Source organism: Amblyomma maculatum, chromosome 7, assembly GCF_055883805.1.
Source record: "Amblyomma maculatum isolate TAMU_Amacu chromosome 7, ASM5588380v1, whole genome shotgun sequence".
Taxonomy (NCBI): Eukaryota; Metazoa; Arthropoda; class Arachnida; order Ixodida; family Ixodidae; genus Amblyomma; species Amblyomma maculatum.
In genome coordinates, this window is record NC_139350.1 from 22306160 (window position 1) to 22315278 (window position 9119).

At 44.5% G+C, this 9119-nt stretch overlaps 1 pseudogene; it reads left to right on the plus strand.

Moving 5' to 3' along the window:
- Nucleotides 1-3234: 3234 nt before the first annotated feature.
- Nucleotides 3235-4332, plus strand: LOC146182814 (ATP-dependent RNA helicase vasa pseudogene; annotated as a pseudogene).
- The last annotated feature ends 4787 nt before the right edge of the window (nucleotides 4333-9119 follow it).

Sequence of the window (9119 nt, forward strand, 5' to 3'; positions counted from 1 at the left end):
TCTAACCCGCTGCGCAGTGAAGCAGTCATATCTTTAGCCCTTCCTCCGATGTCATAGGCCATACCTCACTAAGGGAAGCAAGCGTGTATAGTTCGAAAGTGCACCGCCACCCTGCCTGCTCCTATCCTTTACGCACTGTTAGGGAAAAAAAGAAAAGCAGAAAGCATGCGACGAAATTTGGTCTATCTACCACTTACACCGCGGCGGCACGCATCGCCCGACCTTGGATATCCGTCTCGGATGGCGGTGTGGTTGTGTTGCGGAGAACGCAACCCCGACGAATGGTGTAGCCGCCGCGGACACAGGTGCAGGCCGCTGGCGCCACGAAGTCGCCTCGCTGCGGCGCAATCTACGGTTGCTGGGCACGCTTGGATTACAGTGTGGGATTCCTTGCGCAAACAGCGGGATACACGATGTCTATACACCACTAAACAGTCACTGCCTCCGTGCACGCAAAGTGCAGCTCTGTGGACGTACCAAGGCGTTCCAGCTCTCATTTCAACGTATTCATACATCTGCTCATAGTGTTTCGTGTTTAGGGCTCCGCATAAGTCTTGGAATATGAACGCAGCACGACTTAAAAGTGGCATTGCTTTGAGAAAGCTGCAACTTATTTCTAAGGAAGGCAGAAAAAGCGAACTCTGGAAAAATTTTCTCGTACTGGTTGACGCCAATACCTTGCCACCAGTAGGGCATGTGCAATGCAAAGACTGCAAACGCTTCTTGACCAACGATAGAGGCAAAACAGGGACATCCAATCTGAGTCGTCACAAATGCAAGTGAACCCCAGAGTGTGCTACCATTACTTCTTCCTTCAGTGAAAAAAAAAAAAAATAAACGGGTGTCCCTGCCACTGCGAGAGAAAACTTGACAACATCTTGTGTTCGTTGGTGCGCGAAAGACATGAGAACATTCGACGTCGTATGTGAAGATGGATTTTTGAAGGTTGTCTATGAACTGATCTCTGTCGGTGCGTGGTATGGCAGCGTGTCAGCAAAAAGTGTGCTTCCACACCCTACTACTGAGTTCCGTAAGGTTAGTGAAGTGGCACATCGTGAAGCATTAAAGCCAAGCATAGAAGTTGCAATGGAGGAAGGTCGGTGTTGCTTCGCCGTGGGCTGATGATTATAAGAAGGTTTCGTACATTACTGCAACTGCCCACTACGTCGATGATAGCTGGAAGTTGAAAAGCCTGGTGTTTTTCACAGGCGACTTTCCTCCCGAGAAAAAGGCAGACGAGAACATTCGGAAGTAACTTCAGCGCCGGTACGCGAAGATGGGTTCTGACGAAGCCCTCCTAATAAATTCTGTCTTTGCCACTGACCAGGGCGCCAATATTATCAGTGCCCTCCGCCCTTACACAAGACTGAGTTCAAGCGCTCACATCGTGAACACTGTACTCAGGATGCCTATCTTTCTGAAGATCTACCCGAGCTTAGCGAGCAAATGAAGAAAGTGAAGGATGCCGTCACTTTTTTAAATCAAAGCGGCCTCGTAAGCCAGCTTCCCCACACCGTGCGCCAGGAGAGAGCACCAGATGGAATGCAAAGCTTGGTCAGTTCTGACCCAATGCGAGGAGATTGAAACCTTGTTTGGATCGAGAGAGAACTCCCTGATGGAGGATGTCAGCATGGCGACATTGACGGACATTGCTGACTTCCTTGAGTCGTTCGAAGAAGCAACCGATAAGCTTGAACAAGACAAGCAGCAAACATTGCCACTTGTTCTTCTTTACTTTACGAAGCTGAAGAAACACTTTGCATCTTCTACAGCCAACTCACAAATGGTCATTCTGAAGAGGAGAGCAATGCAGGGTTTTGAAAGTAAAATGCATCCCGGGGAACTCCTTAAAATTGCAACACTGCAACATTGCAACGCTGCTTGCCAGAAAGTGAGGGAAGCGCTGTTTGATATGCCATCACTTTCTGCAGGAAAAAAGCTACCAGCAACCAATCATCCTGTGCGAAGCGACAAATGCTCATGGATGAGTTTCAGGAATGGCACGACACCGTCGAAACTCAAGCTGATGAAGACGAGCTGGGCAGCTACCTTCATGACGCTGACACATACACCAATGACAGCGTGCTGCAGTGGTGAAAGACGCATGCCGAAAAGTTTCCATGCCTTTCTCTCCTGGTCAAAAAGGGTCTGTGAATACCAGCCACAATTGCCGGCAGCGAAAGGAACTTTAGTGGGGCTGGTTTCATGAACGATGAACGTGCTTGCGGCCAGATATGCTCTGGACAGCATTTTCCCCTTGAGAAACCGAATCTGAGGTCCCCACTTGCCTTTACATACTTTCTTGCCACTCCCTCACCGCCCACCTTAACCTTGAGGGCCTTCATTGGCTTCGGGACATCCATTTTTTTGTATTATTTCTTTGTCACACCATCACTCTTTGAGTGTCAGTTGAACATTACAAGGCGGCAGTCCGCCACCCTTAGATGCCTAGGTCCTAGGAATGTAATGTCACGAGCGAATCGGATATTACAGAGGCGTTATCTTTAGCATTCTCCCTCATTCCTTTCCAGCCCTATAGCTTCTCAGTACATCGACGTATTCGCAGCAACATCGCTTGAGAAACCTGACCTCCTTGCTTACAGTTATTTGAACGCGACTGCGTAAAGAAGCCCTATTTTCTCGCGAACCCGGTGTCGTCAGCGTTTTGAAAGAAAACTCGCGAGCATACCTCCCTCAAGTGGTATGCGGAAGATATAACAGGGCACAGAATGGTCGCTGCGTTCCGCGTCATAGAATGCCCTATTTCATTGGTGTTAGCAAAAGGGGCAGCGAAAAGGATTTTAATTTTTACTCTAGAGCCAAGACTGAGCAGTTTGATCAAAACATCAGTCCTGAACATCATGGGTATTTCAAACTATTCATTGTAAACATTTTCTTCCTAAACCAGTAAACCATAGGATGGTGCGCTCTTTTAGGTGGATGGCACGGCTAGGCGAACATCATATTGATACAAACTATAGTCGACGACGAAGCGGATACAATCAGTGGCTAGTTGGAGTAGACGATGAAGTTAGTTGGATGGAACCGCGCTCAGACCGCTCCTCAGATAGCTCTCGGACGTCGGCAGTCTAGGCTCAGGACGTTGCCTGGACGTTTGACGGAATACCCGCGATTACGGGCTTCACGACAGATCTGACTCCGGTCCACCAGGGACTCAGTCGCGGCCTCCGCGGACACTCGCCAGTGATTGGGCCCCTTTCCACCCCTACGAGGATGACGCAGCCGCAAGTCCCGAGCCACCTCGACATGGCCACTGATCCCAGGCTCTCAGCTCCGATCCTCTGCCAGCCGGCGCGAACACCACCATCCTTTCACGGCGACGTCTTCGAAGACGCTGAGGATTGGCTGACGACCTTCGAGCGATCGGCTCGGAACAACGGCAGGGACCTGATGGCGTGCGCTCAAATCGGACCTGGCAAAACAGCGGCCTTTATGCTGCCCATCTTGCACACGCTTCTTAGCGACAGTGCTCTGGAGAACCCGTCATTTCAAGCGGTGCAGACTCCTCAGGCAGTGATTCTCTCGCCAACGCGGGAGCTGGCCATCCAGATTGCGTACGACGCGCACAAATACTCCTACGACTCTATCCTGAAGACAGTTCTCATATACGGAGGCACCTCGGTCCAGCACCAGCTGGCGCAGCTGTCTCAGCGATGCCACATCTTGTTGGCGACCACCAGGCGGCTCAAGGATTTTGTCGAGAAGGGCAAGATCTCGTTCGAGACACTCCGTTTCCAGGTGCTGGACGAAGCGGACCGAATGCTGAATATGGGATTTGACCCAGACGTGCGTGCTCTCGTGGGGCACTCGTCGATACCGCCGCGTGGTGAGCGGCGCACCCACATGTTTTCCGCCACCTTTCCGGAGTCAATCCAGTTGCTGGCGCGAGAGTTTTTGAAGAACTTCATATTTCTCAAAGTCGAAATCCCTGGTGGCGCCAGCTCTGCCGTCAAACACCAGGTCTACCAAGTGACCCAATTCGAGAAGCGCCATAAGCTGCTGGATATCCACGGGGAAGAGGGTAGCTATCGGCTGATGTCCCAGAAGGGCCTGAAGGCTACCAGCATTCACGGCGACAGGTACCAGCGGTAGAGGGAGGAAGCTCTGCTGGAATTCCGGCGTGGAACTTGTCCGGTAATCGTGGAGACAGCCGTGGCTGCTCGTGGCCTGGACATAAAGGACGTGCGGCATGTGGTGAATTACGACCTGCTGCAGTCTATTGACGAGTACGTGCACCGTGTGGGCTGCACTGGCCGGGTGGGCAACCTCGGAAAGGCATCCACTTCATTGTTTTCGCCAACTAGCCACTGATAGTTTGTATCAATATACGTTTAGGGATCAGCGATTACTGATATAAATAACTAAAATCGATGAATCAATTTTTTTCAGTTTTTCTTTAGGGTTAACATTGTGTTGCAAAACTGAAGGCCGTCAACACTGAAGGCAAATAAATTTTCTTGGACAGCAGTGAGGCTCAAAATGCCTAATGTCACAAATGCGCATCTCATAGTTCGCTGATTTCGTTTTCACTGATTGCACGTTTATAAACGGCTTATGTGAGGATGGTATTGCCGCCGAAACCTTGTTAATTTCTTCAACATTAGTATACAAATGGCGTCTTTATTTGAATCAAAAGACATGAAACCTACGACATTTTATAGATGTGTAAAGCGTGGAAGCATGCTCCACGCGATTTCAAAAGCGTATTTTTGACAATCGATATTCGACCCAAGAAAATTAAAAATAAATGGTTCACATTTACTGTTTATAATTTTTCAGCATAAAATAGAATAGGCAATCTCAATATTCATTCGTGTGCACAATGTCTGCCTTGGTATATAACTCATCTGCATAGACTTAATGAAAGATCTCACAAGATTTCGAAAATGCGAATTTGAATTCAATAATTAGAAGTACCAGTAAGTCCGAGTTCAAGTCGTGTGGTTGTGCGTTGCTGTTGCTTAATAGGATAGACATTACACGGCGCTGAGAGAAGCAAGCTTCTGATTTTGGAAGAAAGGAAGGAACATTCGTCGGTGCTTTAATTACGGGCCTTCATGACCTCCTGCAGGGAGGCGACCGCCACTCCCAAGCATCCTTGCTACACGTTCCCATGAGTTAAAAGCAACTTCGCGAGGCTGCATTGGGCTTTATTGCAATACGTTCAGGATAGTGAGCCAGGAGTCCATCATCATCATCAGCCTCACTATACCCACTGAAGGGCGAATGCCTCTCCCATATTCCTCAAATTACCCAGTCCTGTGCTAGCTGCATCCCCTGCGAACGTCTTAACCTCAACCGCCCACCTAACTTTCTGTTGCCCCCTGCAACGCTTTCTTTCCCTTGGGGTCCGGTTTGTTACCCTAAGCGACCATCGGTTATACTCTCTTCGCACTACATGTCCTGCCTATGCCCATTTCCTCTTCTTGATTCCCACTAGAATGTCAGTGACTTGAGTTATTTCTCGGACCCACTCTGCACTTTTCCTATCTCTTAAGTTACCCCTGCCGTTTTTATTTCTATAGCCCTCTGCGTTGTCCTCAACATAAATAGGGCCCTCTTTGTTAGCCTTCCCGTTTCCGCCCCATAGGTTAGTACAGGTAAGATGCAAGGTTTGTATACTGTCCTCTTGAGTGATACCGGTGCGATGCCAGTCATAATCCTCGAGTGCTTGTAAAATGCGCTCCATCTCAATCTTATTCTTTTTGTTTTATCCTTTTCATGGTTTGGATCTGCGGTTACTACACTCTAAAAAAAAAAGGTGTGATCTTAGTCTTTTTGGGGGGTAAACTGCTTGTCGCTGAGCTAACACCTTTTTGGGGTAAGGTTACGCTGTGTCTTGGAAGACTAAGTATTTATACCATTGCATGTAGTGTAACATTATGCTTCTGGTAGCATAAACTTGCACCTTCACAAGCAGACTTTCACTCACGAAGAAAGTCTCACAAAACATGCTTATGGAGTAATAATTCACATATAAAAATAACACTGCACAAAGGGCAAGTAAAAAGGAAGACAGATGGAAATAGTGCACCAGTACAGGCTTCCAAGTGTTTATATAATGAGAATTGTGAACTCACACAATATATAGATCAATGAAAATTCTCCAAATCTGAGCTTTACCTGTGCCACTAACACACACATAGACAACTAGCACATTGCAATCTCAGAAAAAATTGACAATATGCTCAATAAGACACAATATAGAATGAGACATATTCTTGTTAGGAGCAGGGTCAAGGCATAGGCATCACTGATGTTGGACTACCCAGAGGGTCATTTAAAGAAATATGAATGAAAACATATTGATAAAATGGAAGCTAGCCTAATAAAGGCAAAAGATGTGATTTAAAAAACCCCTCCCTCTACTCGTTCATATGTGCAGTTCTCCTTTTTTTATCATTAGCTTTTTATGTTAAACTTTGTTTTATCACCTTCACTTTCACCTTTGTTGTTTGCTGGTTTCCACTCCAACACCCAAACATTATAGTTTGCTTTCACACCTGACCATACCAGTGGTCTTGTTTCTAGTCACTATGGTCTCACCCTCCTAGAAAACACTGTCTCTGGTCCTTCATGACATTATCTTATGTTGCCTATAGCGTTAATGTTTTCCTGAGACTACACTGTCTTTAGTCATCTGATCATCCATCACAAGTGACAACTGCAAATCTTTTTTTTTTTTTTTGGGGGGGGGGGGGAGGTTCTTTTGTTCTTGCATTCGTTGTCATTTCTCATGAATATAACGAATGAAGCTTGTTCCTGGAGAGCTTGCTCCTGCAGGGGTATGTCTAAGGTCATTCTATTGTTTCTGCCTTTAGTGCAGTTTACATTCCTGGAAAAAGGCATGAATATACCACAGAGGCTATGCCTTATAAAATGCGGGATACCACTTCTGAAAGATGGAACATTTCATGCTAAAAGAGCAATGATAGCAAGGCACATCCAAAGCACCTTCTGCACATGTGCATTACTGCAGTGATGTCACAGATGCAGAATTATGTAAAGCATGGCAATAAAATGCAACTTTTACATAAGTTCATTGCTAGTTTCACACCACACATCAGCTTATGCCGATGCCAAAAACTTCTTGAGACTGCCGTTTCACTTCAAAACTACATTATCTTGCTCAGGAGGCAAAAAACAATACACTTCAATACCCCTATAATTCCTTGAACAAACCACAAAGCTTGAGATTCTATGTATTGCTGTTTCATGTAATGCTCACAGCACATGCAGCAGGAATAAAACTCATAAACTGCAATTTGCCAGAACTGTCAACTGCTTATCTCTTTAGATGCCTAACTAATGAAATTGTAAATGCTGACCAATATTATACAAGAATGATTATTAAAAAGTGTTTACAACAAATTTCTCGAAGATTATGTTCTTTACCTTTACAGATTGCAAATCATAAACTATGAAGAGACACCCGTGCAGTCTCTGCCGGTGGGTTGTGCAGCAATGTGGACTTTGGGTACCTGGTACAGCTTCAGGATTAGACTTAATTATCTATTCTTTTTGTTTATAAGAGGCAATATGAAAACTGCAAAATTGAAGGCTATTAATGAGTGAGCCTAGGCCTAAAACCCTCCTAATCATCTATGTAGTCTAACATAATGAGCATCAAAAATATTCCTTTAAAAGCTTTGTAAGTTGGTTTTTCCACATTACATAACTAAAAAACGGTGTTGCTGACATTTCTTATTCAGATAATATAGACATATTTTGTGTTTTTGATGATGCAGAAGAAGCTAACATGATTCTGGCAACAATACCAAGTGCAGCAACATTTTTTACATGCAATGTGGGAAAGCAAGACATTAGTTTTCAAATATGCCTTTCCTTGTTCAATATTTTGAACTACATTGCTCTTTCAGAAAATTTAACAACTGGGCTCACCTATAACATTGGGGACCCTCATTTCTGGTATATAATACTGTCCCCTAAAATTAAAATGCAAAAGTTAAGTCAATTTTGGTTGATTAGCCATTCAACCATTATCCTCTACCACAGACATGTCCACTGTGCTCACTGTGCTGCACAATCCAGTTCTAATTGTACTGCAAATTTCATTTCATTCATTCTCCCTTTATAGGCCCAAAGACATGACATAAGGGGTGGGGACATATATATATATATATATATATATATATATTTGTTAAACGGTAGTGGTGGAACACAAGGAAAATACGCTGAGTACAAATGGCACAAAACAATATAAAGAACACAAAAGAAACAATAAAGCTGAAAGTGCTAAAATACCGTCCATTACATATCACCTGCAGTACTTCATTTTTAGTTTCATTCTATTGTGGACATACCTAGCAACATAAGAGCATGTGAGTTGTTGAAAATTACACCCATCAGAGAACATAACCTTACTGCTGAGAACCAAGTGCAAACAATTTAAATATTAGGTTTTGAAGAAAAAAAGAAAGGAGGCATACATTAACAGCTCACCCAATAAAAAGAAGTCAACATGTTCAGATCGATTACATAGTAAAAAAATTCCTCCCTTGCTAACTTGCTCAATAGCACTGAATGGTTCCAAAATAAATGTAATGCCAGGGCTATTGCTCCTCAGCATAGAAAAATATGCTCTTTGATAGACATAAAGCAACAATGAACAGACCACAATGCCACAGCTATGTCGAAAAATACATACCACACAAATCTTGCCGTAAGTAGTCGTCCAGCGCTGAAGAAAGCAGGTTGATCTTTAGAAGCAGGAGTAACAGCACTTCTACACCGTATTCCTCCTACTGGCAGGTACGCTGCAGCAAAGTATCATTAGCATGATACTCGTAACTAGTACATACATAACTATAGTACGAAAACTAATGGCACCACACATGCCACAACAATGACTCAAATATTCTGACAATGAGCTTAAAAGCTACAACTCCTGTTCCTAGATATATCTGTAACAATATCTGCCACCTCTTTACAGTCGAAATAACTGCTTAAATAAACTAGAATAGCAGATTTATGACAAACTGCTAGCACAATGACAATACACATTAACTTCAATGAGGGAATGTCTCAGTACCAGTGAATTGTAGTAATGAGTATAACACAATGTCTGACAACAGAAA